This window comes from Epinephelus lanceolatus, chromosome 12 (genome assembly GCF_041903045.1).
Source record: "Epinephelus lanceolatus isolate andai-2023 chromosome 12, ASM4190304v1, whole genome shotgun sequence".
Lineage (NCBI taxonomy): Eukaryota > Metazoa > Chordata > Actinopteri > Perciformes > Serranidae > Epinephelus > Epinephelus lanceolatus.
Window position 1 is genome coordinate 6,194,518 of NC_135745.1, and position 26,655 is coordinate 6,221,172.

Sequence of the window (26,655 nt, forward strand, 5' to 3'; positions counted from 1 at the left end):
AGTGCAAATCTCGCTGTATTTTTTGAGACTTCATTTTGCTGTTGATTGGCTTTTACTCCAGTTGTCATGCTTTACAGCCATTTGAGACTGGGAGCCCAATGAGGTTCGCCAAGGGACATGGGTGATGAGGAGTCAACAGAGCCTATTTTGCCACAACGCCAGGCCATGAAGACAGCATCCAGTGGGACTCATTTGTTTCTCAGTCCAATGGCAATTTGAGCAATGGGCCGCTCCGTTTGCGTTGATATTTGGTTGTCCACAAGGCAGGAGAAGGGTGCGCCATTTCCAGCGGCGCTGCAATACCGGGTCGATGCGTGGAGTGAACGGAGCAAGCCCCTTTTTCAGCCCCAGACACAAAAAACATATGTTTAATGCTGTCGTCTTATTGAGGACATATCAGATATTAAACTGATGAGAACATTTACTACAGCCAAAAGGCCGAAAAGTGATGTGGCCCAACCGTTAGCTGCCCAACGCAATCTTCAGGCACAAGTGTCACTTGTCACAGTGCAATACTTTTCACTGGGCATCAAACACCTAAATCTAGCTCAGGCTTAAAATGGCTTTTCTGATCTTCACAAAAGCACAAGGCTAAGCCAAATGACAAAGCCTGCCAAAAATAGCTTCAACTCATTGGTGTTGCTTTCCACGGAAGTCTTTAGTAAAAGGCGAAAGACTTGTGCGTTATGAAAAGAAACCAGAGTAAGTACAGCCCTTTGATGAAGAACAGCCAAAGACCCTAGTCGTCCCAGTCAAAACACTCACGGTACGCCTGACTTGCCCCGCGATCCAAATCCCAGGCCACACCCATTCCCCTACCCCTGCCCACAATATCACCGTGGCAATATTTCCTCTCTGTCCTGTGTTTTTCTGCCAATTAAAAGTGCAAATCTCGCTGTATTTTTTGAGACTTCATTTTGCTGTTGATTGGCTTTTACTCCAGTTGTCATGTTTTACAGCCATTTGAGACTGGGAGCCCAATGAGGTTCGCCAAGGGACATGGGTGATGAGGAGTCAACAGAGCCTATTTTGCCACAACGCCAGGCCATGAAGACAGCATCCAGTGGGACTCATTTGTTTCTCAGTCCAATGGCAATTTGAGCAATGGGCCGCTCCGTTTGCGTTGATATTTGGTTGTCCACAAGGCAGGAGAAGGGTGCGCCATTTCCAGCGGCGCTGCAATACCGGGTCGATGCGTGGAGTGAACGGAGCAAGCCCCTTTTTCAGCCCCCGACACAAAAAACATATGTTTAATGCTGTCGTCTTATTGAGGACATATCAGATATTAAACTGATGAGAACATTTACTACAGCCAAAAGGCCGAAAAGTGATGTGGCCCAACCGTTAGCTGCCCAACGCAATCTTCAGGCACAAGTGTCACTTATCACAGTGCAATACTTTTCACTGGGCATCAAACACCTAAATCTAGCTCAGGCTTAAAATGGCTTTTCTGATCTTCACAAAAGCACAAGGCTAAGCCAAATGACAAAGCCTGCCAAAAACAGCTTCAACGCATTGGTGTTCCTTTCCACGGAAGTCTTTAGTAAAAGGCGAAAGACTTGTGCGTTATGAAAAGTAACCAGAGTAAGTACAGCCCTTTGATGAAGAACAGCCAAAGACCCTAGTCGTCCCAGTCAAAACACTCATGGTACGCCTGACTTGCCCCGCGATCCAAATCCCAGGCCACACCCATTCCCCTACCCCTGCCCACAATATCACCGTGGCAATATTTCCTCTCTGTCCTGTGTTTTTCTGCCAATTAAAAGTGCAAATCTCGCTGTATTTTTTGAGACTTCATTTTGCTGTTGATTGGCTTTTACTCCAGTTGTCATGTTTTACAGCCATTTGAGACTGGGAGCCCAATGAGGTTCGCCAAGGGACATGGGTGATGAGGAGTCAACAGAGCCTATTTTGCCACAACGCCAGGCCATGAAGACAGCATCCAGTGGGACTCATTTGTTTCTCAGTCCAATGGCAATTTGAGCAATGGGCCGCTCCGTTTGCGTTGATATTTGGTTGTCCACAAGGCAGGAGAAGGGTGCGCCATTTCCAGCGGCGCTGCAATACCGGGTCGATGCGTGGAGTGAACGGAGCAAGCCCCTTTTTCAGCCCCCGACACAAAAAACATATGTTTAATGTTGTCGTCTTATTGAGGACATATCAGATATTAAACTGATGAGAACATTTACTACAGCCAAAAGGCCGAAAAGTGATGTGGCCCAACCGTTAGCTGCCCAACGCAATCTTCAGGCACAAATGTCACTTGTCACAGTGCAATACTTTTCACTGGGCATCAAACACCTAAAACTAGCTCAGGCTTAAAATGGCTTTTCTGATCTTCACAAAAGCACAAGGCTCAGCCAAACGGCAAAGCCTGCCAAAAATAGCTTCAACTCATTGGTGTTCCTTTCCACGGAAGTCTTTAGTAAAAGGCGAAAGACTTGTGCGTTATGAAAAGAAACCAGAGTAAGTACAGCCCTTTGATGAAGAACAGCCAAAGACCCTAGTCGTCCCAGTCAAAACACTCACGGTACGCCTGACTTGCCCCGCGATCCAAATCCCAGGCCACACGCATTCCCCTACCCCTGCCCACATTATCACTGTGGCAATATTTCCTCTCTGTCCTGTGTTTTTCTGCCAATTAAAAGTGCAAATCTCGCTGTATTTTTTGAGACTTCATTTTGCTGTTGATTGGCTTTTACTCCAGTTGTCATGTTTTACAGCCATTTGAGACTGGGAGCCCAATGAGGTTCGCCAAGGGACATGGGTGATGAGGAGTCAACAGAGCCTATTTTGCCACAACGCCAGGCCACGAAGACAGCATCCAGTGGGACTCATTTGTTTCTCAGTCCAATGGCAATTTGAGCAATGGGCCGCTCCGTTTGCGTTGATATTTGGTTGTCCACAAGGCAGGAGAAGGGTGCGCCATTTCCAGCGGCGCTGCAATACCGGGTCGATGCGTGGAGTGAACGGAGCAAGCCCCTTTTTCAGCCCCCGACACAAAAAACATATGTTTAATGCTGTCGTCTTATTGAGGACATATCAGATATTAAACTGATGAGAACATTTACTACAGCCAAAAGGCCGAAAAGTGATGTGGCCCAACCGTTAGCTGCCCAACGCAATCTTCAGGCACAAGTGTCACTTGTCACAGTGCAATACTTTTCACTGGGCATCAAACACCTAAATCTAGCTCAGGCTTAAAATGGCTTTTCTGATCTTCACAAAAGCACAAGGCTAAGCCAAATGACAAAGCCTGCCAAAAATAGCTTCAACTCATTGGTGTTGCTTTCCACGGAAGTCTTTAGTAAAAGGCGAAAGACTTGTGCGTTATGAAAAGTAACCAGAGTAAGTACAGCCCTTTGATGAAGAACAGCCAAAGACCCTAGTCGTCCCAGTCAAAACACTCATGGTACGCCTGACTTGCCCCGCGATCCAAATCCCAGGCCACACCCATTCCCCTACCCCTGCCCACAATATCACCGTGGCAATATTTCCTCTCTGTCCTGTGTTTTTCTGCCAATTAAAAGTGCAAATCTCGCTGTATTTTTTGAGACTTCATTTTGCTGTTGATTGGCTTTTACTCCAGTTGTCATGTTTTACAGCCATTTGAGACTGGGAGCCCAATGAGGTTCGCCAAGGGACATGGGTGATGAGGAGTCAACAGAGCCTATTTTGCCACAACGCCAGGCCATGAAGACAGCATCCAGTGGGACTCATTTGTTTCTCAGTCCAATGGCAATTTGAGCAATGGGCCGCTCCGTTTGCGTTGATATTTGGTTGTCCACAAGGCAGGAGAAGGGTGCGCCATTTCCAGCGGCGCTGCAATACCGGGTCGATGCGTGGAGTGAACGGAGCAAGCCCCTTTTTCAGCCCCCGACACAAAAAACATATGTTTAATGTTGTCGTCTTATTGAGGACATATCAGATATTAAACTGATGAGAACATTTACTACAGCCAAAAGGCCGAAAAGTGATGTGGCCCAACCGTTAGCTGCCCAACGCAATCTTCAGGCAAAAATGTCACTTGTCACAGTGCAATACTTTTCACTGGGCATCAAACACCTAAAACTAGCTCAGGCTTAAAATGGCTTTTCTGATCTTCACAAAAGCACAAGGCTCAGCCAAACGGCAAAGCCTGCCAAAAATAGCTTCAACTCATTGGTGTTCCTTTCCACGGAAGTCTTTAGTAAAAGGCGAAAGACTTGTGCGTTATGAAAAGAAACCAGAGTAAGTACAGCCCTTTGATGAAGAACAGCCAAAGACCCTAGTCGTCCCAGTCAAAACACTCACGGTACGCCTGACTTGCCCCGCGATCCAAATCCCAGGCCACACGCATTCCCCTACCCCTGCCCACATTATCACTGTGGCAATATTTCCTCTCTGTCCTGTGTTTTTCTGCCAATTAAAAGTGCAAATCTCGCTGTATTTTTTGAGACTTCATTTTGCTGTTGATTGGCTTTTACTCCAGTTGTCATGTTTTACAGCCATTTGAGACTGGGAGCCCAATGAGGTTCGCCAAGGGACATGGGTGATGAGGAGTCAACAGAGCCTATTTTGCCACAACGCCAGGCCATGAAGACAGCATCCAGTGGGACTCATTTGTTTCTCAGTCCAATGGCAATTTGAGCAATGGGCCGCTCCGTTTGCGTTGATATTTGGTTGTCCACAAGGCAGGAGAAGGGTGCGCCATTTCCAGCGGCGCTGCAATACCGGGTCGATGCGTGGAGTGAACGGAGCAAGCCCCTTTTTCAGCCCCCGACACAAAAAACATATGTTTAATGCTGTCGTCTTATTGAGGACATATCAGATATTAAACTGATGAGAACATTTACTACAGCCAAAAGGCCGAAAAGTGATGTGGCCCAACCGTTAGCTGCCCAACGCAATCTTCAGGCACAAGTGTCACTTGTCACAGTGCAATACTTTTCACTGGGCATCAAACACCTAAATCTAGCTCAGGCTTAAAATGGCTTTTCTGATCTTCACAAAAGCACAAGGCTAAGCCAAATGACAAAGCCTGCCAAAAATAGCTTCAACTCATTGGTGTTGCTTTCCACGGAAGTCTTTAGTAAAAGGCGAAAGACTTGTGCGTTATGAAAAGAAACCAGAGTAAGTACAGCCCTTTGATGAAGAACAGCCAAAGACCCTAGTCGTCCCAGTCAAAACACTCACGGTACGCCTGACTTGCCCCGCGATCCAAATCCCAGGCCACACCCATTCCCCTACCCCTGCCCACAATATCACCGTGGCAATATTTCCTCTCTGTCCTGTGTTTTTCTGCCAATTAAAAGTGCAAATCTCGCTGTATTTTTTGAGACTTCATTTTGCTGTTGATTGGCTTTTACTCCAGTTGTCATGTTTTACAGCCATTTGAGACTGGGAGCCCAATGAGGTTCGCCAAGGGACATGGGTGATGAGGAGTCAACAGAGCCTATTTTGCCACAACGCCAGGCCATGAAGACAGCATCCAGTGGGACTCATTTGTTTCTCAGTCCAATGGCAATTTGAGCAATGGGCCGCTCCGTTTGCGTTGATATTTGGTTGTCCACAAGGCAGGAGAAGGGTGCGGCATTTCCAGCGGCGCTGCAATACCGGGTCGATGCGTGGAGTGAACGGAGCAAGCCCCTTTTTCAGCCCCTGACACAAAAAACATATGTTTAATGCTGTCGTCTTATTGAGGACATATCAGATATTAAACTGATGAGAACATTTACTACAGCCAAAAGGCCGAAAAGTGATGTGGCCCAACCGTTAGCTGCCCAACGCAATCTTCAGGCACAAGTGTCACTTGTCACAGTGCAATACTTTTCACTGGGCATCAAACACCTAAATCTAGCTCAGGCTTAAAATGGCTTTTCTGATCTTCACAAAAGCACAAGGCTCAGCCAAACGGCAAAGCCTGCCAAAAATAGCTTCAACTCATTGGTGTTCCTTTCCACGGAAGTCTTTAGTAAAAGGCGAAAGACTTGTGCGTTATGAAAAGAAACCAGAGTAAGTACAGCCCTTTGATGAAGAACAGCCAAAGACCCTAGTCGTCCCAGTCAAAACACTCACGGTACGCCTGACTTGCCCCGCGATCCAAATCCCAGGCCACACGCATTCCCCTACCCCTGCCCACAATATCACTGTGGCAATATTTCCTCTCTGTCCTGTGTTTTTCTGCCAATTAAAAGTGCAAATCTCGCTGTATTTTTTGAGACTTCATTTTGCTGTTGATTGGCTTTTACTCCAGTTGTCATGTTTTACAGCCATTTGAGACTGGGAGCCCAATGAGGGAGACTGGGAGCCCAATGAGGTTCGCCAAGGGACATGGGTGATGAGGAGTCAACAGAGCCTATTTTGCCACAACGCCAGGCCATGAAGACAGCATCCAGTGGGACTCATTTGTTTCTCAGTCCAATGGCAATTTGAGCAATGGGCCGCTCCGTTTGCGTCGATATTTGGTTGTCCACAAGGCAGGAGAAGGGTGCGCCATTTCCAGCGGCGCTGCAATACCGGGTCGATGCGTGGAGTGAACGGAGCAAGCCCCTTTTTCAGCCCCCGACACAAAAAACATATGTTTAATGTTGTCGTCTTATTGAGGACATATCAGATATTAAACTGATGAGAACATTTACTACAGCCAAAAGGCCGAAAAGTGATGTGGCCCAACCGTTAGCTGCCCAACGCAATCTTCAGGCACAAGTGTCACTTGTCACAGTGCAATACTTTTCACTGGGCATCAAACACCTAAATCTAGCTCAGGCTTAAAATGGTTTTTCTGATCTTCACAAAAGCACAAGGCTCAGCCAAACGGCAAAGCCTGCCAAAAATAGCTTCAACTCATTGGTGTTCCTTTCCACGGAAGTCTTTAGTAAAAGGCGAAAAACTTGTGCGTTATGAAAAGAAACCAGAGTAAATACAGCCCTTTGATGAAGAACAGCCAAAGACCCTAGTCGTCCCAGTCAAAACACTCACGGTACGCCTGACTTGCCCCGCGATCCAAATCCCAGGCCACACGCATTCCCCTACCCCTGCCCACAATATCACTGTGGCAATATTTCCTCTCTGTCCTGTGTTTTTCTGCCAATTAAAAGTGCAAATCTCGCTGTATTTTTTGAGACTTCATTTTGCTGTTGATTGGCTTTTACTCCAGTTGTCATGTTTTACAGCCATTTGAGACTGGGAGCCCAATGAGGGAGACTGGGAGCCCAATGAGGTTCGCCAAGGGACATGGGTGATGAGGAGTCAACAGAGCCTATTTTGCCACAACGCCAGGCCATGAAGACAGCATCCAGTGGGACTCATTTGTTTCTCAGTCCAATGGCAATTTGAGCAATGGGCCGCTCCGTTTGCGTTGATATTTGGTTGTCCACAAGGCAGGAGAAGGGTGCGCCATTTCCAGCGGCGCTGCAATACCGGGTCGATGCGTGGAGTGAACGGAGCAAGCCCCTTTTTCAGCCCCCGACACAAAAAACATATGTTTAATGTTGTCGTCTTATTGAGGACATATCAGATATTAAACTGATGAGAACATTTACTACAGCCAAAAGGCCGAAAAGTGATGTGGCCCAACCGTTAGCTGCCCAACGCAATCTTCAGGCACAAGTGTCACTTGTCACAGTGCAATACTTTTCACTGGGCATCAAACACCTAAATCTAGCTCAGGCTTAAAATGGCTTTTCTGATCTTCACAAAAGCACAAGGCTAAGCCAAACGGCAAAGCCTGTCAAAAATAGCTTCAACTCACTGGTGTTGCTTTCCACGGAAGTCTTTAGTAAAAGGCGAAAGACTTGTGCGTTATGAAAAGTAACCAGAGTAAGTACAGCCCTTTGATGAAGAACAGCCAAAGACCCTAGTCGTCCCAGTCAAAACACTCACGGTACGCCTGACTTGCCCCGCGATCCAAATCCCAGGCCACACCCATTCCCCTACCCCTGCCCACAATATCACCGTGGCAATATTTCCTCTCTGTCCTGTGTTTTTCTGCCAATTAAAAGTGCAAATCTCGCTGTATTTTTTGAGACTTCATTTTGCTGTTGATTGGCTTTTACTCCAGTTGTCATGTTTTACAGCCATTTGAGACTGGGAGCCCAATGAGGGAGACTGGGAGCCCAATGAGGTTCGCCAAGGGACATGGGTGATGAGGAGTCAACAGAGCCTATTTTGCCACAACGCCAGGCCATGAAGACAGCATCCAGTGGGACTCATTTGTTTCTCAGTCCAATGGCAATTTGAGCAATGGGCCGCTCCGTTTGCGTTGATATTTGGTTGTCCACAAGGCAGGAGAAGGGTGCGCCATTTCCAGCGGCGCTGCAATACCGGGTCGATGCGTGGAGTGAACGGAGCAAGCCCCTTTTTCAGCCCCCGACACAAAAAACATATGTTTAATGTTGTCGTCTTATTGAGGACATATCAGATATTAAACTGATGAGAACATTTACTACAGCCAAAAGGCCGAAAAGTGATGTGGCCCAACCGTTAGCTGCCCAACGCAATCTTCAGGCACAAGTGTCACTTGTCACAGTGCAATACTTTTCACTGGGCATCAAACACCTAAATCTAGCTCAGGCTTAAAATGGTTTTTCTGATCTTCACAAAAGCACAAGGCTCAGCCAAACGGCAAAGCCTGCCAAAAATAGCTTCAACTCATTGGTGTTCCTTTCCACGGAAGTCTTTAGTAAAAGGCGAAAAACTTGTGCGTTATGAAAAGAAACCAGAGTAAATACAGCCCTTTGATGAAGAACAGCCAAAGACCCTAGTCGTCCCAGTCAAAACACTCACGGTACGCCTGACTTGCCCCGCGATCCAAATCCCAGGCCACACGCATTCCCCTACCCCTGCCCACAATATCACTGTGGCAATATTTCCTCTCTGTCCTGTGTTTTTCTGCCAATTAAAAGTGCAAATCTCGCTGTATTTTTTGAGACTTCATTTTGCTGTTGATTGGCTTTTACTCCAGTTGTCATGTTTTACAGCCATTTGAGACTGGGAGCCCAATGAGGGAGACTGGGAGCCCAATGAGGTTCGCCAAGGGACATGGGTGATGAGGAGTCAACAGAGCCTATTTTGCCACAACGCCAGGCCATGAAGACAGCATCCAGTGGGACTCATTTGTTTCTCAGTCCAATGGCAATTTGAGCAATGGGCCGCTCCGTTTGCGTTGATATTTGGTTGTCCACAAGGCAGGAGAAGGGTGCGCCATTTCCAGCGGCGCTGCAATACCGGGTCGATGCGTGGAGTGAACGGAGCAAGCCCCTTTTTCAGCCCCCGACACAAAAAACATATGTTTAATGTTGTCGTCTTATTGAGGACATATCAGATATTAAACTGATGAGAACATTTACTACAGCCAAAAGGCCGAAAAGTGATGTGGCCCAACCGTTAGCTGCCCAACGCAATCTTCAGGCACAAGTGTCACTTGTCACAGTGCAATACTTTTCACTGGGCATCAAACACCTAAATCTAGCTCAGGCTTAAAATGGCTTTTCTGATCTTCACAAAAGCACAAGGCTAAGCCAAACGGCAAAGCCTGTCAAAAATAGCTTCAACTCACTGGTGTTGCTTTCCACGGAAGTCTTTAGTAAAAGGCGAAAGACTTGTGCGTTATGAAAAGTAACCAGAGTAAGTACAGCCCTTTGATGAAGAACAGCCAAAGACCCTAGTCGTCCCAGTCAAAACACTCACGGTACGCCTGACTTGCCCCGCGATCCAAATCCCAGGCCACACCCATTCCCCTACCCCTGCCCACAATATCACCGTGGCAATATTTCCTCTCTGTCCTGTGTTTTTCTGCCAATTAAAAGTGCAAATCTCGCTGTATTTTTTGAGACTTCATTTTGCTGTTGATTGGCTTTTACTCCAGTTGTCATGTTTTACAGCCATTTGAGACTGGGAGCCCAATGAGGGAGACTGGGAGCCCAATGAGGTTCGCCAAGGGACATGGGTGATGAGGAGTCAACAGAGCCTATTTTGCCACAACGCCAGGCCATGAAGACAGCATCCAGTGGGACTCATTTGTTTCTCAGTCCAATGGCAATTTGAGCAATGGGCCGCTCCGTTTGCGTTGATATTTGGTTGTCCACAAGGCAGGAGAAGGGTGCGCCATTTCCAGCGGCGCTGCAATACCGGGTCGATGCGTGGAGTGAACGGAGCAAGCCCCTTTTTCAGCCCCCGACACAAAAAACATATGTTTAATGTTGTCGTCTTATTGAGGACATATCAGATATTAAACTGATGAGAACATTTACTACAGCCAAAAGGCCGAAAAGTGATGTGGCCCAACCGTTAGCTGCCCAACGCAATCTTCAGGCACAAGTGTCACTTGTCACAGTGCAATACTTTTCACTGGGCATCAAACACCTAAATCTAGCTCAGACTTAAAATGGCTTTTCTGATCTTCACAAAAGCACAAGGCTAAGCCAAACGGCAAAGCCTGCCAAAAATAGCTTCAACTCATTGGTGTTGCTTTCCACGGAAGTCTTTAGTAAAAGGCGAAAGACTTGTGCGTTATGAAAAGTAACCAGAGTAAGTACAGCCCTTTGATGAAGAACAGCCAAAGACCCTAGTCGTCCCAGTCAAAACACTCACGGTACGCCTGACTTGCCCCGCGATCCAAATCCCAGGCCACACCCATTCCCCTACCCCTGCCCACAATATCACCGTGGCAATATTTCCTCTCTGTCCTGTGTTTTTCTGCCAATTAAAAGTGCAAATCTCGCTGTATTTTTTGAGACTTCATTTTGCTGTTGATTGGCTTTTACTCCAGTTGTCATGTTTTACAGCCATTTGAGACTGGGAGCCCAATGAGGTTCGCCAAGGGACATGGGTGATGAGGAGTCAACAGAGCCTATTTTGCCACAACGCCAGGCCATGAAGACAGCATCCAGTGGGACTCATTTGTTTCTCAGTCCAATGGCAATTTGAGCAATGGGCCGCTCCGTTTGCGTCGATATTTGGTTGTCCACAAGGCAGGAGAAGGGTGCGCCATTTCCAGCGGCGCTGCAATACCGGGTCGATGCGTGGAGTGAACGGAGCAAGCCCCTTTTTCAGCCCCCGACACAAAAAACATATGTTTAATGTTGTCGTCTTATTGAGGACATATCAGATATTAAACTGATGAGAACATTTACTACAGCCAAAAGGCCGAAAAGTGATGTGGCCCAACCGTTAGCTGCCCAACGCAATCTTCAGGCACAAGTGTCACTTGTCACAGTGCAATACTTTTCACTGGGCATCAAACACCTAAATCTAGCTCAGGCTTAAAATGGCTTTTCTGATCTTCACAAAAGCACAAGGCTCAGCCAAACGGCAAAGCCTGCCAAAAATAGCTTCAACTCATTGGTGTTGCTTTCCACGGAAGTCTTTAGTAAAAGGTGAAAGACTTGTGCGTTATGAAAAGAAACCAGAGTAAGTACAGCCCTTTGATGAAGAACAGCCAAAGACCCTAGTCGTCCCAGTCAAAACACTCACGGTACGCCTGACTTGCCCCGCGATCCAAATCCCAGGCCACACCCATTCCCCTACCCCTGCCCACAATATCACTGTGGCAATATTTCCTCTCTGTCCTGTGTTTTTCTGCCAATTAAAAGTGCAAATCTCGCTGTATTTTTTGAGACTTCATTTTGCTGTTGATTGGCTTTTACTCCAGTTGTCATGTTTTACAGCCATTTGAGACTGGGAGCCCAATGAGGTTCGCCAAGGGACATGGGTGATGAGGAGTCAACAGAGCCTATTTTGCCACAACGCCAGGCCATGAAGACAGCATCCAGTGGGACTCATTTGTTTCTCAGTCCAATGGCAATTTGAGCAATGGGCCGCTCCGTTTGCGTTGATATTTGGTTGTCCACAAGGCAGGAGAAGGGTGCGCCATTTCCAGCGGCGCTGCAATACCGGGTCGATGCGTGGCGTGAACGGAGCAAGCCCCTTTTTCAGCCCCCGACACAAAAAACATATGTTTAATGCTGTCGTCTTATTGAGGACATATCAGATATTAAACTGATGAGAACATTTACTACAGCCAAAAGGCCGAAAAGTGATGTGGCCCAACCGTTAGCTGCCCAACGCAATCTTCAGGCACAAGTGTCACTTGTCACAGTGCAATACTTTCCACTGGGCATCAAACACCTAAATCTAGCTCAGGCTTAAAATGGCTTTTCTGATCTTCACAAAAGCACAAGGCTCAGCCAAACGGCAAAGCCTGCCAAAAATAGCTTCAACGCATTGATGTTACTTTCCACGGAAGTCTTTAGTAAAAGGCGAAAGACTTGTGCGTTATGAAAAGAAACCAGAGTAAGTACAGCCCTTTGATGAAGAACAGCCAAAGACCCTAGTCGTCCCAGTCAAAACACTCACGGTACGCCTGACTTGCCCCGCGATCCAAATCCCAGGCCACACCCATTCCCCTACCCCTGCCCACAATATAACCGTGGCAATATTTCCTCTCTGTCCTGTGTTTTTCTGCCAATTAAAAGTGCAAATCTCGCTGTATTTTTTGAGACTTCATTTTGCTGTTGATTGGCTTTTACTCCAGTTGTCATGTTTTACAGCCATTTGAGACTGGGAGCCCAATGAGGTTCGCCAAGGGACATGGGTGATGAGGAGTCAACAGAGCCTATTTTGCCACAACGCCAGGCCATGAAGACAGCATCCAGTGGGACTCATTTGTTTCTCAGTCCAATGGCAATTTGAGCAATGGGCCGCTCCGTTTGCGTTGATATTTGGTTGTCCACAAGGCAGGAGAAGGGTGCGCCATTTCCAGCGGCGCTGCAATACCGGGTCGATGCGTGGAGTGAACGGAGCAAGCCCCTTTTTCAGCCCCCGACACAAAAAACATATGTTTAATGCTGTCGTCTTATTGAGGACATATCAGATATTAAACTGATGAGAACATTTACTACAGCCAAAAGGCCGAAAAGTGATGTGGCCCAACCGTTAGCTGCCCAACGCAATCTTCAGGCACAAGTGTCACTTGTCACAGTGCAATACTTTTCACTGGGCATCAAACACCTAAATCTAGCTCAGGCTTAAAATGGCTTTTCTGATCTTCACAAAAGCACAAGGCTCAGCCAAACGGCAAAGCCTGCCAAAAATAGCTTCAACTCATTGGTGTTCCTTTCCACGGAAGTCTTTAGTAAAAGGCGAAAGACTTGTGCGTTATGAAAAGAAACCAGAGTAAGTACAGCCCTTTGATGAAGAACAGCCAAAGACCCTAGTCGTCCCAGTCAAAACACTCACGGTACGCCTGACTTGCCCCGCGATCCAAATCCCAGGCCACACCCATTCCCCTACCCCTGCCCACAATATAACCGTGGCAATATTTCCTCTCTGTCCTGTGTTTTTCTGCCAATTAAAAGTGCAAATCTCGCTGTATTTTTTGAGACTTCATTTTGCTGTTGATTGGCTTTTACTCCAGTTGTCATGTTTTACAGCCATTTGAGACTGGGAGCCCAATGAGGTTCGCCAAGGGACATGGGTGATGAGGAGTCAACAGAGCCTATTTTGCCACAACGCCAGGCCATGAAGACAGCATCCAGTGGGACTCATTTGTTTCTCAGTCCAATGGCAATTTGAGCAATGGGCCGCTCCGTTTGCGTTGATATTTGGTTGTCCACAAGGCAGGAGAAGGGTGCGCCATTTCCAGCGGCGCTGCAATACCGGGTCGATGCGTGGCGTGAACGGAGCAAGCCCCTTTTTCAGCCCCCGACACAAAAAACATATGTTTAATGCTGTCGTCTTATTGAGGACATATCAGATATTAAACTGATGAGAACATTTACTACAGCCAAAAGGCCGAAAAGTGATGTGGCCCAACCGTTAGCTGCCCAACGCAATCTTCAGGCACAAGTGTCACTTGTCACAGTGCAATACTTTCCACTGGGCATCAAACACCTAAATCTAGCTCAGGCTTAAAATGGCTTTTCTGATCTTCACAAAAGCACAAGGCTCAGCCAAACGGCAAAGCCTGCCAAAAATAGCTTCAACGCATTGATGTTACTTTCCACGGAAGTCTTTAGTAAAAGGCGAAAGACTTGTGCGTTATGAAAAGAAACCAGAGTAAGTACAGCCCTTTGATGAAGAACAGCCAAAGACCCTAGTCGTCCCAGTCAAAACACTCACGGTACGCCTGACTTGCCCCGCGATCCAAATCGCAGGCCACACCCATTCCCCTACCCCTGCCCACAATATAACCGTGGCAATATTTCCTCTCTGTCCTGTGTTTTTCTGCCAATTAAAAGTGCAAATCTCGCTGTATTTTTTGAGACTTCATTTTGCTGTTGATTGGCTTTTACTCCAGTTGTCATGTTTTACAGCCATTTGAGACTGGGAGCCCAATGAGGTTCGCCAAGGGACATGGGTGATGAGGAGTCAACAGAGCCTATTTTGCCACAACGCCAGGCCATGAAGACAGCATCCAGTGGGACTCATTTGTTTCTCAGTCCAATGGCAATTTGAGCAATGGGCCGCTCCGTTTGCGTTGATATTTGGTTGTCCACAAGGCAGGAGAAGGGTGCGCCATTTCCAGCGGCGCTGCAATACCGGGTCGATGCGTGGAGTGAACGGAGCAAGCCCCTTTTTCAGCCCCCGACACAAAAAACATATGTTTAATGCTGTCGTCTTATTGAGGACATATCAGATATTAAACTGATGAGAACATTTACTACAGCCAAAAGGCCGAAAAGTGATGTGGCCCAACCGTTAGCTGCCCAACGCAATCTTCAGGCACAAGTGTCACTTGTCACAGTGCAATACTTTTCACTGGGCATCAAACACCTAAATCTAGCTCAGGCTTAAAATGGCTTTTCTGATCTTCACAAAAGCACAAGGCTCAGCCAAACGGCAAAGCCTGCCAAAAATAGCTTCAACTCATTGGTGTTGCTTTCCACGGAAGTCTTTAGTAAAAGGCGAAAGACTTGTGCGTTATGAAAAGAAACCAGAGTAAGTACAGCCCTTTGATGAAGAACAGCCAAAGACCCTAGTCGTCCCAGTCAAAACACTCACGGTACGCCTGACTTGCCCCGCGATCCAAATCCCAGGCCACACCCATTCCCCTACCCCTGCCCACAATATAACCGTGGCAATATTTCCTCTCTGTCCTGTGTTTTTCTGCCAATTAAAAGTGCAAATCTCGCTGTATTTTTTGAGACTTCATTTTGCTGTTGATTGGCTTTTACTCCAGTTGTCATGTTTTACAGCCATTTGAGACTGGGAGCCCAATGAGGTTCGCCAAGGGACATGGGTGATGAGGAGTCAACAGAGCCTATTTTGCCACAACGCCAGGCCATGAAGACAGCATCCAGTGGGACTCATTTGTTTCTCAGTCCAATGGCAATTTGAGCAATGGGCCGCTCCGTTTGCGTTGATATTTGGTTGTCCACAAGGCAGGAGAAGGGTGCGCCATTTCCAGCGGCGCTGCAATACCGGGTCGATGCGTGGAGTGAACGGAGCAAGCCCCTTTTTCAGCCCCCGACACAAAAAACATATGTTTAATGCTGTCGTCTTATTGAGGACATATCAGATATTAAACTGATGAGAACATTTACTACAGCCAAAAGGCCGAAAAGTGATGTGGCCCAACCGTTAGCTGCCCAACGCAATCTTCAGGCACAAGTGTCACTTGTCACAGTGCAATACTTTCCACTGGGCATCAAACACCTAAATCTAGCTCAGGCTTAAAATGGCTTTTCTGATCTTCACAAAAGCACAAGGCTCAGCCAAACGGCAAAGCCTGCCAAAAATAGCTTCAACGCATTGATGTTACTTTCCACGGAAGTCTTTAGTAAAAGGCGAAAGACTTGTGCGTTATGAAAAGAAACCAGAGTAAGTACAGCCCTTTGATGAAGAACAGCCAAAGACCCTAGTCGTCCCAGTCAAAACACTCACGGTACGCCTGACTTGCCCCGCGATCCAAATCCCAGGCCACACCCATTCCCCTACCCCTGCCCACAATATAACCGTGGCAATATTTCCTCTCTGTCCTGTGTTTTTCTGCCAATTAAAAGTGCAAATCTCGCTGTATTTTTTGAGACTTCATTTTGCTGTTGATTGGCTTTTACTCCAGTTGTCATGTTTTACAGCCATTTGAGACTGGGAGCCCAATGAGGTTCGCCAAGGGACATGGGTGATGAGGAGTCAACAGAGCCTATTTTGCCACAACGCCAGGCCATGAAGACAGCATCCAGTGGGACTCATTTGTTTCTCAGTCCAATGGCAATTTGAGCAATGGGCCGCTCCGTTTGCGTTGATATTTGGTTGTCCACAAGGCAGGAGAAGGGTGCGCCATTTCCAGCGGCGCTGCAATACCGGGTCGATGCGTGGAGTGAACGGAGCAAGCCCCTTTTTCAGCCCCCGACACAAAAAACATATGTTTAATGCTGTCGTCTTATTGAGGACATATCAGATATTAAACTGATGAGAACATTTACTACAGCCAAAAGGCCGAAAAGTGATGTGGCCCAACCGTTAGCTGCCCAACGCAATCTTCAGGCACAAGTGTCACTTGTCACAGTGCAATACTTTTCACTGGGCATCAAACACCTAAATCTAGCTCAGGCTTAAAATGGCTTTTCTGATCTTCACAAAAGCACAAGGCTCAGCCAAACGGCAAAGCCTGCCAAAAATAGCTTCAACTCATTGGTGTTGCTTTCCACGGAAGTCTTTAGTAAAAGGCGAAAGACTTGTGCGTTATGAAAAGAAACCAGAGTAAGTACAGCCCTTTGATGAAGAACAGCCAAAGACCCTAGTCGTCCCAGTCAAAACACTCACGGTACGCCTGACTTGCCCCGCAATCCAAATCCCAGGCCACACCCATTCCCCTACCCCTGCCCACAATATCACCGTGGCAATATTTCCTCTCTGTCCTGTGTTTTTCTGCCAATTAAAAGTGCAAATCTCGCTGTATTTTTTGAGACTTCATTTTGCTGTTGATTGGCTTTTACTCCAGTTGTCATGTTTTACAGCCATTTGAGACTGGGAGCCCAATGAGGTTCGCCAAGGGACATGGGTGATGAGGAGTCAACAGAGCCTATTTTGCCACAACGCCAGGCCATGAAGACAGCATCCAGTGGGACTCATTTGTTTCTCAGTCCAATGGCAATTTGAGCAATGGGCCGCTCCGTTTGCGTTGATATTTGGTTGTCCACAAGGCAGGAGAAGGGTGCGCCATTTCCAGCGGCGCTGCAATACCGGGTCGATGCGTGGAGTGAACGGAGCAAGCCCCTTTTTCAGCCCCCGACACAAAAAACATATGTTTAATGCTGTCGTCTTATTGAGGACATATCAGATATTAAACTGATGAGAACATTTACTACAGCTAAAAGGCCAAAAAGTGATGTGGCCCAACCGTTAGCTGCCCAACGCAATCTTCAGGCACAAGTGTCACTTGTCACAGTGCAATACTTTTCACTGGGCATCAAACACCTAAATCTAGCTCAGGCTTAAAATGGCTTTTCTGATCTTCACAAAAGCACAAGGCTCAGCCAAACGCCAAAGCCTGCCAAAAATAGCTTCAACGCATTGGTGTTCCTTTCCACGGAAGTCTTTAGTAAAAGCCGAAAGACTTGTGCGTTATGAAAAGAAACCAGAGTAAGTACAGCCCTTTGATGAAGAACAGCCAAAGACCCTAGTCGTCCCAGTCAAAACACTCACGGTACGCCTGACTTGCCCCGCGATCCAAATCCCAGGCCACACCCATTCCCCTACCCCTGCCCACAATATCACCGTGGCAATATTTCCTCTCTGTCCTGTGTTTTTCTGCCAATTAAAAGTGCAAATCTCGCTGTATTTTTTGAGACTTCATTTTGCTGTTGATTGGCTTTTACTCCAGTTGTCATATTTTACAGCCATTTGAGACTGGGAGCCCAATGAGGTTCGCCAAGGGACATGGGTGATGAGGAGTCAACAGAGCCTATTTTGCCACAACGCCAGGCCATGAAGACAGCATCCAGTGGGACTCATTTGTTTCTCAGTCCAATGGCAATTTGAGCAATGGGCCGCTCCGTTTGCGTTGATATTTGGTTGTCCACAAGGCAGGAGAAGGGTGCGCCATTTCCAGCGGCGCTGCAATACCGGGTCGATGCGTGGAGTGAACGGAGCAAGCCCCTTTTTCAGCCCCCGACACAAAAAACATATGTTTAATGCTGTCGTCTTATTGAGGACATATCAGATATTAAACTGATGAGAACATTTACTACAGCCAAAAGGCCGAAAAGTGATGTGGCCCAACCGTTAGCTGCCCAACGCAATCTTCAGGCACAAGTGTCACTTGTCACAGTGCAATACTTTTCACTGGGCATCAAACACCTAAATCTAGCTCAGGCTTAAAATGGCTTTTCTGATCTTCACAAAAGCACAAGGCTAAGCCAAATGACAAAGCCTGCCAAAAACAGCTTCAACGCATTGGTGTTCCTTTCCACGGAAGTCTTTAGTAAAAGGCAAAAGACTTGTGCGTTATGAAAAGAAACCAGAGTAAGTACAGCCCTTTGATGAAGAACAGCCAAAGACCCTAGTCGTCCCAGTCAAAACACTCACGGTACGCCTGACTTGCCCCGCTATCCAAATCCCAGGCCACACCCATTCCCCTACCCCTGCCCACAATATCACCGTGGCAATATTTCCTCTCTGTCCTGTGTTTTTCTGCCAATTAAAAGTGCAAATCTCGCTGTATTTTTTGAGACTTCATTTTGCTGTTGATTGGCTTTTACTCCAGTTGTCATGTTTTACAGCCATTTGAGACTGGGAGCCCAATGAGGTTCGCCAAGGGACATGGGTGATGAGGAGTCAACAGAGCCTATTTTGCCACAACGCCAGGCCATGAAGACAGCATCCAGTGGGACTCATTTGTTTCTCAGTCCAATGGCAATTTGAGCAATGGGCCGCTCCGTTTGCGTTGATATTTGGTTGTCCACAAGGCAGGAGAAGGGTGCGCCATTTCCAGCGGCGCTGCAATACCGGGTCGATGCGTGGAGTGAACGGAGCAAGCCCCTTTTTCAGCCCCCGACACAAAAAACATATGTTTAATGCTGTCGTCTTATTGAGGACATATCAGATATTAAACTGATGAGAACATTTACTACAGCTAAAAGGCCAAAAAGTGATGTGGCCCAACCGTTAGCTGCCCAACGCAATCTTCAGGCACAAGTGTCACTTGTCACAGTGCAATACTTTTCACTGGGCATCAAACACCTAAATCTAGCTCAGGCTTAAAATGGCTTTTCTGATCTTCACAAAAGCACAAGGCTCAGCCAAACGGCAAAGCCTGCCAAAAATAGCTTCAACTCATTGGTGTTGCTTTCCACGGAAGTCTTTAGTAAAAGGCGAAAGACTTGTGCGTTATGAAAAGAAACCAGAGTAAGTACAGCCCTTTGATGAAGAACAGCCAAAGACCCTAGTCGTCCCAGTCAAAACACTCACGGTACGCCTGACTTGCCCCGCGATCCAAATCCCAGGCCACACCCATTCCCCTACCCCTGCCCACAATATCACTGTGGCAATATTTCCTCTCTGTCCTGTGTTTTTCTGCCAATTAAAAGTGCAAATCTCGCTGTATTTTTTGAGACTTCATTTTGCTGTTGATTGGCTTTTACTCCAGTTGTCATGTTTTACAGCCATTTGAGACTGGGAGCCCAATGAGGTTCGCCAAGGGACATGGGTGATGAGGAGTCAACAGAGCCTATTTTGCCACAACGCCAGGCCATGAAGACAGCATCCAGTGGGACTCATTTGTTTCTCAGTCCAATGGCAATTTGAGCAATGGGCCGCTCCGTTTGCGTTGATATTTGGTTGTCCACAAGGCAGGAGAAGGGTGCGCCATTTCCAGCGGCGCTGCAATACCGGGTCGATGCGTGGAGTGAACGGAGCAAGCCCCTTTTTCAGCCCCCGACACAAAAAACATATGTTTAATGCTGTCGTCTTATTGAGGACATATCAGATATTAAACTGATGAGAACATTTACTACAGCCAAAAGGCCGAAAAGTGATGTGGCCCAACCGTTAGCTGCCCAACGCAATCTTCAGGCACAAGTGTCACTTGTCACAGTGCAATACTTTTCTCTGGGCATCAAACACCTAAATCTAGCTCAGGCTTAAAATGGCTTTTCTGATCTTCACAAAAGCACAAGGCTAAGCCAAATGACAAAGCCTGCCAAAAACAGCTTCAACGCATTGGTGTTCCTTTCCACGGAAGTCTTTAGTAAAAGGCAAAAGACTTGTGCGTTATGAAAAGAAACCAGAGTAAGTACAGCCCTTTGATGAAGAACAGCCAAAGACCCTAGTCGTCCCAGTCAAAACACTCACGGTACGCCTGACTTGCCCCGCGATCCAAATCCCAGGCCACACCCATTCCCCTACCCCTGCCCACAATATCACCGTGGCAATATTTCCTCTCTGTCCTGTGTTTTTCTGCCAATTAAAAGTGCAAATCTCGCTGTATTTTTTGAGACTTCATTTTGCTGTTGATTGGCTTTTACTCCAGTTGTCATGTTTTACAGCCATTTGAGACTGGGAGCCCAATGAGGTTCGCCAAGGGACATGGGTGATGAGGAGTCAACAGAGCCTATTTTGCCACCACGCCAGGCCATGAAGACAGCATCCAGTGGGACTCATTTGTTTCTCAGTCCAATGGCAATTTGAGCAATGGGCCGCTCCGTTTGCGTTGATATTTGGTTGTCCACAAGGCAGGAGAAGGGTGCGCCATTTCCAGCGGCGCTGCAATACCGGGTCGATGCGTGGAGTGAACGGAGCAAGCCCCTTTTTCAGCCCCCGACACAAAAAACATATGTTTAATGCTGTCGTCTTATTGAGGACATATCAGATATTAAACTGATGAGAACATTTACTACAGCCAAAAGGCCGAAAAGTGATGTGGCCCAACCGTTAGCTGCCCAACGCAATCTTCAGGCACAAGTGTCACTTGTCACAGTGCAATACTTTTCACTGGGCATCAAACACCTAAATCTAGCTCAGGCTTAAAATGGCTTTTCTGATCTTCACAAAAGCACAAGGCTCAGCCAAACGGCAAAGCCTGCCAAAAATAGCTTCAACTCATTGGTGTTGCTTTCCACGGAAGTCTTTAGTAAAAGGCGAAAGACTTGTGCGTTATGAAAAGAAACCAGAGTAAGTACAGCCCTTTGATGAAGAACAGCCAAAGACCCTAGTCGTCCCAGTCAAAACACTCACGGTACGCCTGACTTGCCCCGCGATCCAAATCCCAGGCCACACCCATTCCCCTACCCCTGCCCACAATATCACCGTGGCAATATTTCCTCTCTGTCCTGTGTTTTTCTGCCAATTAAAAGTGCAAATCTCGCTGTATTTTTTGAGACTTCATTTTGCTGTTGATTGGCTTTTACTCCAGTTGTCATGTTTTACAGCCATTTGAGACTGGGAGCCCAATGAGGTTCGCCAAGGGACATGGGTGATGAGGAGTCAACAGAGCCTATTTTGCCACAACGCCAGGCCATGAAGACAGCATCCAGTGGGACTCATTTGTTTCTCAGTCCAATGGCAATTTGAGCAATGGGCCGCTCCGTTTGCGTTGATATTTGGTTGTCCACAAGGCAGGAGAAGGGTGCGCCATTTCCAGCGGCGCTGCAATACCGGGTCGATGCGTGGAGTGAACGGAGCAAGCCCCTTTTTCAGCCCCCGACACAAAAAACATATGTTTAATGCTGTCGTCTTATTGAGGACATATCAGATATTAAACTGATGAGAACATTTACTACAGCCAAAAGGCCGAAAAGTGATGTGGCCCAACCGTTAGCTGCCCAACGCAATCTTCAGGCACAAGTGTCACTTGTCACAGTGCAATACTTTTCACTGGGCATCAAACACCTAAATCTAGCTCAGGCTTAAAATGGCTTTTCTGATCTTCACAAAAGCACAAGGCTAAGCCAAATGACAAAGCCTGCCAAAAACAGCTTCAACGCATTGGTGTTCCTTTCCACGGAAGTCTTTAGTAAAAGGCGAAAGACTTGTGCGTTATGAAAAGAAACCAGAGTAAGTACAGCCCTTTGATGAAGAACAGCCAAAGACCCTAGTCGTCCCAGTCAAAACACTCACGGTACGCCTGACTTGCCCCGCGATCCAAATCCCAGGCCACACCCATTCCCCTCCCCCTGCCCACAATATCACCGTGGCAATATTTCCTCTCTGTCCTGTGTTTTTCTGCCAATTAAAAGTGCAAATCTCGCTGTATTTTTTGAGACTTCATTTTGCTGTTGATTGGCTTTTACTCCAGTTGTCATGTTTTACAGCCATTTGAGACTGGGAGCCCAATGAGGTTCGCCAAGGGACATGGGTGATGAGGAGTCAACAGAGCCTATTTTGCCACAACGCCAGGCCATGAAGACAGCATCCAGTGGGACTCATTTGTTTCTCAGTCCAATGGCAATTTGAGCAATGGGCCGCTCCGTTTGCGTTGATATTTGGTTGTCCACAAGGCAGGAGAAGGGTGCGCCATTTCCAGCGGCGCTGCAATACCGGGTCGATGCGTGGAGTGAACGGAGCAAGCCCCTTTTTCAGCCCCCGACACAAAAAACATATGTTTAATGCTGTCGTCTTATTGAGGACATATCAGATATTAAACTGATGAGAACATTTACTACAGCTAAAAGGCCAAAAAGTGATGTGGCCCAACCGTTAGCTGCCCAACGCAATCTTCAGGCACAAGTGTCACTTGTCACAGTGCAATACTTTTCACTGGGCATCAAACACCTAAATCTAGCTCAGGCTTAAAATGGCTTTTCTGATCTTCACAAAAGCACAAGGCTCAGCCAAACGCCAAAGCCTGCCAAAAATAGCTTCAACGCATTGGTGTTCCTTTCCACGGAAGTCTTTAGTAAAAGCCGAAAGACTTGTGCGTTATGAAAAGAAACCAGAGTAAGTACAGCCCTTTGATGAAGAACAGCCAAAGACCCTAGTCGTCCCAGTCAAAACACTCACGGTACGCCTGACTTGCCCCGCGATCCAAATCCCAGGCCACACCCATTCCCCTACCCCTGCCCACAATATCACCGTGGCAATATTTCCTCTCTGTCCTGTGTTTTTCTGCCAATTAAAAGTGCAAATCTCGCTGTATTTTTTGAGACTTCATTTTGCTGTTGATTGGCTTTTACTCCAGTTGTCATATTTTACAGCCATTTGAGACTGGGAGCCCAATGAGGTTCGCCAAGGGACATGGGTGATGAGGAGTCAACAGAGCCTATTTTGCCACAACGCCAGGCCATGAAGACAGCATCCAGTGGGACTCATTTGTTTCTCAGTCCAATGGCAATTTGAGCAATGGGCCGCTCCGTTTGCGTTGATATTTGGTTGTCCACAAGGCAGGAGAAGGGTGCGCCATTTCCAGCGGCGCTGCAATACCGGGTCGATGCGTGGAGTGAACGGAGCAAGCCCCTTTTTCAGCCCCCGACACAAAAAACATATGTTTAATGCTGTCGTCTTATTGAGGACATATCAGATATTAAACTGATGAGAACATTTACTACAGCCAAAAGGCCGAAAAGTGATGTGGCCCAACCGTTAGCTGCCCAACGCAATCTTCAGGCACAAGTGTCACTTGTCACAGTGCAATACTTTTCACTGGGCATCAAACACCTAAATCTAGCTCAGGCTTAAAATGGCTTTTCTGATCTTCACAAAAGCACAAGGCTAAGCCAAATGACAAAGCCTGCCAAAAACAGCTTCAACGCATTGGTGTTCCTTTCCACGGAAGTCTTTAGTAAAAGGCAAAAGACTTGTGCGTTATGAAAAGAAACCAGAGTAAGTACAGCCCTTTGATGAAGAACAGCCAAAGACCCTAGTCGTCCCAGTCAAAACACTCACGGTACGCCTGACTTGCCCCGCTATCCAAATCCCAGGCCACACCCATTCCCCTACCCCTGCCCACAATATCACCGTGGCAATATTTCCTCTCTGTCCTGTGTTTTTCTGCCAATTAAAAGTGCAAATCTCGCTGTATTTTTTGAGACTTCATTTTGCTGTTGATTGGCTTTTACTCCAGTTGTCATGTTTTACAGCCATTTGAGACTGGGAGCCCAATGAGGTTCGCCAAGGGACATGGGTGATGAGGAGTCAACAGAGCCTATTTTGCCACAACGCCAGGCCATGAAGACAGCATCCAGTGGGACTCATTTGTTTCTCAGTCCAATGGCAATTTGAGCAATGGGCCGCTCCGTTTGCGTTGATATTTGGTTGTCCACAAGGCAGGAGAAGGGTGCGCCATTTCCAGCGGCGCTGCAATACCGGGTCGATGCGTGGAGTGAACGGAGCAAGCCCCTTTTTCAGCCCCCGACACAAAAAACATATGTTTAATGCTGTCGTCTTATTGAGGACATATCAGATATTAAACTGATGAGAACATTTACTACAGCTAAAAGGCCAAAAAGTGATGTGGCCCAACCGTTAGCTGCCCAACGCAATCTTCAGGCACAAGTGTCACTTGTCACAGTGCAATACTTTTCACTGGGCATCAAACACCTAAATCTAGCTCAGGCTTAAAATGGCTTTTCTGATCTTCACAAAAGCACAAGGCTCAGCCAAACGGCAAAGCCTGCCAAAAATAGCTTCAACTCATTGGTGTTGCTTTCCACGGAAGTCTTTAGTAAAAGGCGAAAGACTTGTGCGTTATGAAAAGAAACCAGAGTAAGTACAGCCCTTTGATGAAGAACAGCCAAAGACCCTAGTCGTCCCAGTCAAAACACTCACGGTACGCCTGACTTGCCCCGCGATCCAAATCCCAGGCCACACCCATTCCCCTACCCCTGCCCACAATATCACTGTGGCAATATTTCCTCTCTGTCCTGTGTTTTTCTGCCAATTAAAAGTGCAAATCTCGCTGTATTTTTTGAGACTTCATTTTGCTGTTGATTGGCTTTTACTCCAGTTGTCATGTTTTACAGCCATTTGAGACTGGGAGCCCAATGAGGTTCGCCAAGGGACATGGGTGATGAGGAGTCAACAGAGCCTATTTTGCCACAACGCCAGGCCATGAAGACAGCATCCAGTGGGACTCATTTGTTTCTCAGTCCAATGGCAATTTGAGCAATGGGCCGCTCCGTTTGCGTTGATATTTGGTTGTCCACAAGGCAGGAGAAGGGTGCGCCATTTCCAGCGGCGCTGCAATACCGGGTCGATGCGTGGAGTGAACGGAGCAAGCCCCTTTTTCAGCCCCCGACACAAAAAACATATGTTTAATGCTGTCGTCTTATTGAGGACATATCAGATATTAAACTGATGAGAACATTTACTACAGCCAAAAGGCCGAAAAGTGATGTGGCCCAACCGTTAGCTGCCCAACGCAATCTTCAGGCACAAGTGTCACTTGTCACAGTGCAATACTTTTCTCTGGGCATCAAACACCTAAATCTAGCTCAGGCTTAAAATGGCTTTTCTGATCTTCACAAAAGCACAAGGCTAAGCCAAATGACAAAGCCTGCCAAAAACAGCTTCAACGCATTGGTGTTCCTTTCCACGGAAGTCTTTAGTAAAAGGCAAAAGACTTGTGCGTTATGAAAAGAAACCAGAGTAAGTACAGCCCTTTGATGAAGAACAGCCAAAGACCCTAGTCGTCCCAGTCAAAACACTCACGGTACGCCTGACTTGCCCCGCGATCCAAATCCCAGGCCACACCCATTCCCCTACCCCTGCCCACAATATCACCGTGGCAATATTTCCTCTCTGTCCTGTGTTTTTCTGCCAATTAAAAGTGCAAATCTCGCTGTATTTTTTGAGACTTCATTTTGCTGTTGATTGGCTTTTACTCCAGTTGTCATGTTTTACAGCCATTTGAGACTGGGAGCCCAATGAGGTTCGCCAAGGGACATGGGTGATGAGGAGTCAACAGAGCCTATTTTGCCACCACGCCAGGCCATGAAGACAGCATCCAGTGGGACTCATTTGTTTCTCAGTCCAATGGCAATTTGAGCAATGGGCCGCTCCGTTTGCGTTGATATTTGGTTGTCCACAAGGCAGGAGAAGGGTGCGCCATTTCCAGCGGCGCTGCAATACCGGGTCGATGCGTGGAGTGAACGGAGCAAGCCCCTTTTTCAGCCCCCGACACAAAAAACATATGTTTAATGCTGTCGTCTTATTGAGGACATATCAGATATTAAACTGATGAGAACATTTACTACAGCCAAAAGGCCGAAAAGTGATGTGGCCCAACCGTTAGCTGCCCAACGCAATCTTCAGGCACAAGTGTCACTTGTCACAGTGCAATACTTTTCACTGGGCATCAAACACCTAAATCTAGCTCAGGCTTAAAATGGCTTTTCTGATCTTCACAAAAGCACAAGGCTCAGCCAAACGGCAAAGCCTGCCAAAAATAGCTTCAACTCATTGGTGTTGCTTTCCACGGAAGTCTTTAGTAAAAGGCGAAAGACTTGTGCGTTATGAAAAGAAACCAGAGTAAGTACAGCCCTTTGATGAAGAACAGCCAAAGACCCTAGTCGTCCCAGTCAAAACACTCACGGTACGCCTGACTTGCCCCGCGATCCAAATCCCAGGCCACACCCATTCCCCTACCCCTGCCCACAATATCACCGTGGCAATATTTCCTCTCTGTCCTGTGTTTTTCTGCCAATTAAAAGTGCAAATCTCGCTGTATTTTTTGAGACTTCATTTTGCTGTTGATTGGCTTTTACTCCAGTTGTCATGTTTTACAGCCATTTGAGACTG

The 26,655-nt window shown here is 47.1% G+C and overlaps 27 non-coding genes and 33 pseudogenes across 27 annotated transcripts; all 60 read right to left on the reverse strand.

The window, feature by feature from the left end:
* Positions 1-269: 269 nt before the first annotated feature.
* Positions 270-450, reverse strand: LOC144466170 (U2 spliceosomal RNA; annotated as a pseudogene).
* A 142-nt stretch (positions 451-592) lies between these two features.
* On the reverse strand, positions 593-706 carry LOC144465555 (U5 spliceosomal RNA). Its single transcript, XR_013492688.1, has one exon. It is a non-coding gene; the product is annotated as a U5 spliceosomal RNA (small nuclear RNA).
* Positions 707-1,151: 445 nt separating this feature from the next.
* LOC144466426 (U2 spliceosomal RNA) lies at positions 1,152-1,332 on the reverse strand (annotated as a pseudogene).
* Positions 1,333-1,474: 142 nt separating this feature from the next.
* On the reverse strand, positions 1,475-1,588 carry LOC144465908 (U5 spliceosomal RNA). Its single transcript, XR_013492990.1, has one exon. It is a non-coding gene; the product is annotated as a U5 spliceosomal RNA (small nuclear RNA).
* A 445-nt stretch (positions 1,589-2,033) lies between these two features.
* On the reverse strand, positions 2,034-2,214 carry LOC144466091 (U2 spliceosomal RNA; annotated as a pseudogene).
* A 141-nt stretch (positions 2,215-2,355) lies between these two features.
* On the reverse strand, positions 2,356-2,470 carry LOC144465425 (U5 spliceosomal RNA). The gene has a single exon (XR_013492575.1). It is a non-coding gene; the product is annotated as a U5 spliceosomal RNA (small nuclear RNA).
* A 445-nt stretch (positions 2,471-2,915) lies between these two features.
* LOC144466427 (U2 spliceosomal RNA) lies at positions 2,916-3,096 on the reverse strand (annotated as a pseudogene).
* A 142-nt stretch (positions 3,097-3,238) lies between these two features.
* Positions 3,239-3,352, reverse strand: LOC144465504 (U5 spliceosomal RNA). The gene has a single exon (XR_013492642.1). It is a non-coding gene; the product is annotated as a U5 spliceosomal RNA (small nuclear RNA).
* A 445-nt stretch (positions 3,353-3,797) lies between these two features.
* LOC144466092 (U2 spliceosomal RNA) lies at positions 3,798-3,978 on the reverse strand (annotated as a pseudogene).
* Positions 3,979-4,119: 141 nt separating this feature from the next.
* On the reverse strand, positions 4,120-4,234 carry LOC144465427 (U5 spliceosomal RNA). The gene has a single exon (XR_013492576.1). It is a non-coding gene; the product is annotated as a U5 spliceosomal RNA (small nuclear RNA).
* A 445-nt stretch (positions 4,235-4,679) lies between these two features.
* LOC144466428 (U2 spliceosomal RNA) lies at positions 4,680-4,860 on the reverse strand (annotated as a pseudogene).
* Positions 4,861-5,002: 142 nt separating this feature from the next.
* LOC144465556 (U5 spliceosomal RNA) lies at positions 5,003-5,116 on the reverse strand. Its single transcript, XR_013492689.1, has one exon. It is a non-coding gene; the product is annotated as a U5 spliceosomal RNA (small nuclear RNA).
* A 445-nt stretch (positions 5,117-5,561) lies between these two features.
* On the reverse strand, positions 5,562-5,742 carry LOC144465298 (U2 spliceosomal RNA; annotated as a pseudogene).
* Positions 5,743-5,883: 141 nt separating this feature from the next.
* On the reverse strand, positions 5,884-5,998 carry LOC144465428 (U5 spliceosomal RNA). Its single transcript, XR_013492577.1, has one exon. It is a non-coding gene; the product is annotated as a U5 spliceosomal RNA (small nuclear RNA).
* Positions 5,999-6,464: 466 nt separating this feature from the next.
* LOC144466093 (U2 spliceosomal RNA) lies at positions 6,465-6,645 on the reverse strand (annotated as a pseudogene).
* A 141-nt stretch (positions 6,646-6,786) lies between these two features.
* Positions 6,787-6,901, reverse strand: LOC144465465 (U5 spliceosomal RNA). The gene has a single exon (XR_013492607.1). It is a non-coding gene; the product is annotated as a U5 spliceosomal RNA (small nuclear RNA).
* A 466-nt stretch (positions 6,902-7,367) lies between these two features.
* LOC144466094 (U2 spliceosomal RNA) lies at positions 7,368-7,548 on the reverse strand (annotated as a pseudogene).
* A 151-nt stretch (positions 7,549-7,699) lies between these two features.
* LOC144465839 (U5 spliceosomal RNA) lies at positions 7,700-7,804 on the reverse strand (annotated as a pseudogene).
* A 466-nt stretch (positions 7,805-8,270) lies between these two features.
* Positions 8,271-8,451, reverse strand: LOC144466095 (U2 spliceosomal RNA; annotated as a pseudogene).
* Positions 8,452-8,592: 141 nt separating this feature from the next.
* On the reverse strand, positions 8,593-8,707 carry LOC144465466 (U5 spliceosomal RNA). Its single transcript, XR_013492608.1, has one exon. It is a non-coding gene; the product is annotated as a U5 spliceosomal RNA (small nuclear RNA).
* Positions 8,708-9,173: 466 nt separating this feature from the next.
* LOC144466096 (U2 spliceosomal RNA) lies at positions 9,174-9,354 on the reverse strand (annotated as a pseudogene).
* A 151-nt stretch (positions 9,355-9,505) lies between these two features.
* Positions 9,506-9,610, reverse strand: LOC144465840 (U5 spliceosomal RNA; annotated as a pseudogene).
* A 466-nt stretch (positions 9,611-10,076) lies between these two features.
* On the reverse strand, positions 10,077-10,257 carry LOC144466097 (U2 spliceosomal RNA; annotated as a pseudogene).
* Positions 10,258-10,408: 151 nt separating this feature from the next.
* LOC144465661 (U5 spliceosomal RNA) lies at positions 10,409-10,513 on the reverse strand (annotated as a pseudogene).
* Positions 10,514-10,958: 445 nt separating this feature from the next.
* On the reverse strand, positions 10,959-11,139 carry LOC144466098 (U2 spliceosomal RNA; annotated as a pseudogene).
* Positions 11,140-11,280: 141 nt separating this feature from the next.
* Positions 11,281-11,395, reverse strand: LOC144465891 (U5 spliceosomal RNA). The gene has a single exon (XR_013492975.1). It is a non-coding gene; the product is annotated as a U5 spliceosomal RNA (small nuclear RNA).
* Positions 11,396-11,840: 445 nt separating this feature from the next.
* LOC144465262 (U2 spliceosomal RNA) lies at positions 11,841-12,021 on the reverse strand (annotated as a pseudogene).
* A 141-nt stretch (positions 12,022-12,162) lies between these two features.
* LOC144465706 (U5 spliceosomal RNA) lies at positions 12,163-12,277 on the reverse strand. Its single transcript, XR_013492822.1, has one exon. It is a non-coding gene; the product is annotated as a U5 spliceosomal RNA (small nuclear RNA).
* Positions 12,278-12,722: 445 nt separating this feature from the next.
* Positions 12,723-12,903, reverse strand: LOC144466429 (U2 spliceosomal RNA; annotated as a pseudogene).
* A 141-nt stretch (positions 12,904-13,044) lies between these two features.
* On the reverse strand, positions 13,045-13,159 carry LOC144465429 (U5 spliceosomal RNA). The gene has a single exon (XR_013492578.1). It is a non-coding gene; the product is annotated as a U5 spliceosomal RNA (small nuclear RNA).
* A 445-nt stretch (positions 13,160-13,604) lies between these two features.
* On the reverse strand, positions 13,605-13,785 carry LOC144465263 (U2 spliceosomal RNA; annotated as a pseudogene).
* A 141-nt stretch (positions 13,786-13,926) lies between these two features.
* LOC144465707 (U5 spliceosomal RNA) lies at positions 13,927-14,041 on the reverse strand. Its single transcript, XR_013492823.1, has one exon. It is a non-coding gene; the product is annotated as a U5 spliceosomal RNA (small nuclear RNA).
* Positions 14,042-14,486: 445 nt separating this feature from the next.
* Positions 14,487-14,667, reverse strand: LOC144466430 (U2 spliceosomal RNA; annotated as a pseudogene).
* A 141-nt stretch (positions 14,668-14,808) lies between these two features.
* LOC144465621 (U5 spliceosomal RNA) lies at positions 14,809-14,923 on the reverse strand. Its single transcript, XR_013492748.1, has one exon. It is a non-coding gene; the product is annotated as a U5 spliceosomal RNA (small nuclear RNA).
* A 445-nt stretch (positions 14,924-15,368) lies between these two features.
* LOC144466431 (U2 spliceosomal RNA) lies at positions 15,369-15,549 on the reverse strand (annotated as a pseudogene).
* A 141-nt stretch (positions 15,550-15,690) lies between these two features.
* LOC144465708 (U5 spliceosomal RNA) lies at positions 15,691-15,805 on the reverse strand. The gene has a single exon (XR_013492824.1). It is a non-coding gene; the product is annotated as a U5 spliceosomal RNA (small nuclear RNA).
* Positions 15,806-16,250: 445 nt separating this feature from the next.
* LOC144466432 (U2 spliceosomal RNA) lies at positions 16,251-16,431 on the reverse strand (annotated as a pseudogene).
* Positions 16,432-16,572: 141 nt separating this feature from the next.
* LOC144465622 (U5 spliceosomal RNA) lies at positions 16,573-16,687 on the reverse strand. The gene has a single exon (XR_013492749.1). It is a non-coding gene; the product is annotated as a U5 spliceosomal RNA (small nuclear RNA).
* A 445-nt stretch (positions 16,688-17,132) lies between these two features.
* Positions 17,133-17,313, reverse strand: LOC144465300 (U2 spliceosomal RNA; annotated as a pseudogene).
* A 143-nt stretch (positions 17,314-17,456) lies between these two features.
* LOC144465942 (U5 spliceosomal RNA) lies at positions 17,457-17,569 on the reverse strand. Its single transcript, XR_013493019.1, has one exon. It is a non-coding gene; the product is annotated as a U5 spliceosomal RNA (small nuclear RNA).
* Positions 17,570-18,014: 445 nt separating this feature from the next.
* On the reverse strand, positions 18,015-18,195 carry LOC144466434 (U2 spliceosomal RNA; annotated as a pseudogene).
* Positions 18,196-18,337: 142 nt separating this feature from the next.
* On the reverse strand, positions 18,338-18,451 carry LOC144465830 (U5 spliceosomal RNA). The gene has a single exon (XR_013492922.1). It is a non-coding gene; the product is annotated as a U5 spliceosomal RNA (small nuclear RNA).
* A 445-nt stretch (positions 18,452-18,896) lies between these two features.
* On the reverse strand, positions 18,897-19,077 carry LOC144465301 (U2 spliceosomal RNA; annotated as a pseudogene).
* Positions 19,078-19,218: 141 nt separating this feature from the next.
* Positions 19,219-19,333, reverse strand: LOC144465623 (U5 spliceosomal RNA). The gene has a single exon (XR_013492750.1). It is a non-coding gene; the product is annotated as a U5 spliceosomal RNA (small nuclear RNA).
* Positions 19,334-19,778: 445 nt separating this feature from the next.
* LOC144466435 (U2 spliceosomal RNA) lies at positions 19,779-19,959 on the reverse strand (annotated as a pseudogene).
* Positions 19,960-20,101: 142 nt separating this feature from the next.
* LOC144465831 (U5 spliceosomal RNA) lies at positions 20,102-20,215 on the reverse strand. Its single transcript, XR_013492923.1, has one exon. It is a non-coding gene; the product is annotated as a U5 spliceosomal RNA (small nuclear RNA).
* A 445-nt stretch (positions 20,216-20,660) lies between these two features.
* Positions 20,661-20,841, reverse strand: LOC144466436 (U2 spliceosomal RNA; annotated as a pseudogene).
* Positions 20,842-20,982: 141 nt separating this feature from the next.
* Positions 20,983-21,097, reverse strand: LOC144465624 (U5 spliceosomal RNA). The gene has a single exon (XR_013492751.1). It is a non-coding gene; the product is annotated as a U5 spliceosomal RNA (small nuclear RNA).
* A 445-nt stretch (positions 21,098-21,542) lies between these two features.
* On the reverse strand, positions 21,543-21,723 carry LOC144466437 (U2 spliceosomal RNA; annotated as a pseudogene).
* A 142-nt stretch (positions 21,724-21,865) lies between these two features.
* LOC144465827 (U5 spliceosomal RNA) lies at positions 21,866-21,979 on the reverse strand. The gene has a single exon (XR_013492919.1). It is a non-coding gene; the product is annotated as a U5 spliceosomal RNA (small nuclear RNA).
* A 445-nt stretch (positions 21,980-22,424) lies between these two features.
* Positions 22,425-22,605, reverse strand: LOC144465302 (U2 spliceosomal RNA; annotated as a pseudogene).
* A 143-nt stretch (positions 22,606-22,748) lies between these two features.
* Positions 22,749-22,861, reverse strand: LOC144465943 (U5 spliceosomal RNA). The gene has a single exon (XR_013493020.1). It is a non-coding gene; the product is annotated as a U5 spliceosomal RNA (small nuclear RNA).
* A 445-nt stretch (positions 22,862-23,306) lies between these two features.
* LOC144466438 (U2 spliceosomal RNA) lies at positions 23,307-23,487 on the reverse strand (annotated as a pseudogene).
* A 142-nt stretch (positions 23,488-23,629) lies between these two features.
* On the reverse strand, positions 23,630-23,743 carry LOC144465832 (U5 spliceosomal RNA). Its single transcript, XR_013492924.1, has one exon. It is a non-coding gene; the product is annotated as a U5 spliceosomal RNA (small nuclear RNA).
* Positions 23,744-24,188: 445 nt separating this feature from the next.
* On the reverse strand, positions 24,189-24,369 carry LOC144465304 (U2 spliceosomal RNA; annotated as a pseudogene).
* Positions 24,370-24,510: 141 nt separating this feature from the next.
* On the reverse strand, positions 24,511-24,625 carry LOC144465626 (U5 spliceosomal RNA). The gene has a single exon (XR_013492752.1). It is a non-coding gene; the product is annotated as a U5 spliceosomal RNA (small nuclear RNA).
* A 445-nt stretch (positions 24,626-25,070) lies between these two features.
* LOC144466439 (U2 spliceosomal RNA) lies at positions 25,071-25,251 on the reverse strand (annotated as a pseudogene).
* Positions 25,252-25,393: 142 nt separating this feature from the next.
* On the reverse strand, positions 25,394-25,507 carry LOC144465833 (U5 spliceosomal RNA). Its single transcript, XR_013492925.1, has one exon. It is a non-coding gene; the product is annotated as a U5 spliceosomal RNA (small nuclear RNA).
* Positions 25,508-25,952: 445 nt separating this feature from the next.
* Positions 25,953-26,133, reverse strand: LOC144466440 (U2 spliceosomal RNA; annotated as a pseudogene).
* A 141-nt stretch (positions 26,134-26,274) lies between these two features.
* Positions 26,275-26,389, reverse strand: LOC144465627 (U5 spliceosomal RNA). The gene has a single exon (XR_013492753.1). It is a non-coding gene; the product is annotated as a U5 spliceosomal RNA (small nuclear RNA).
* Between the last annotated feature and the right edge of the window lie 266 nt (positions 26,390-26,655).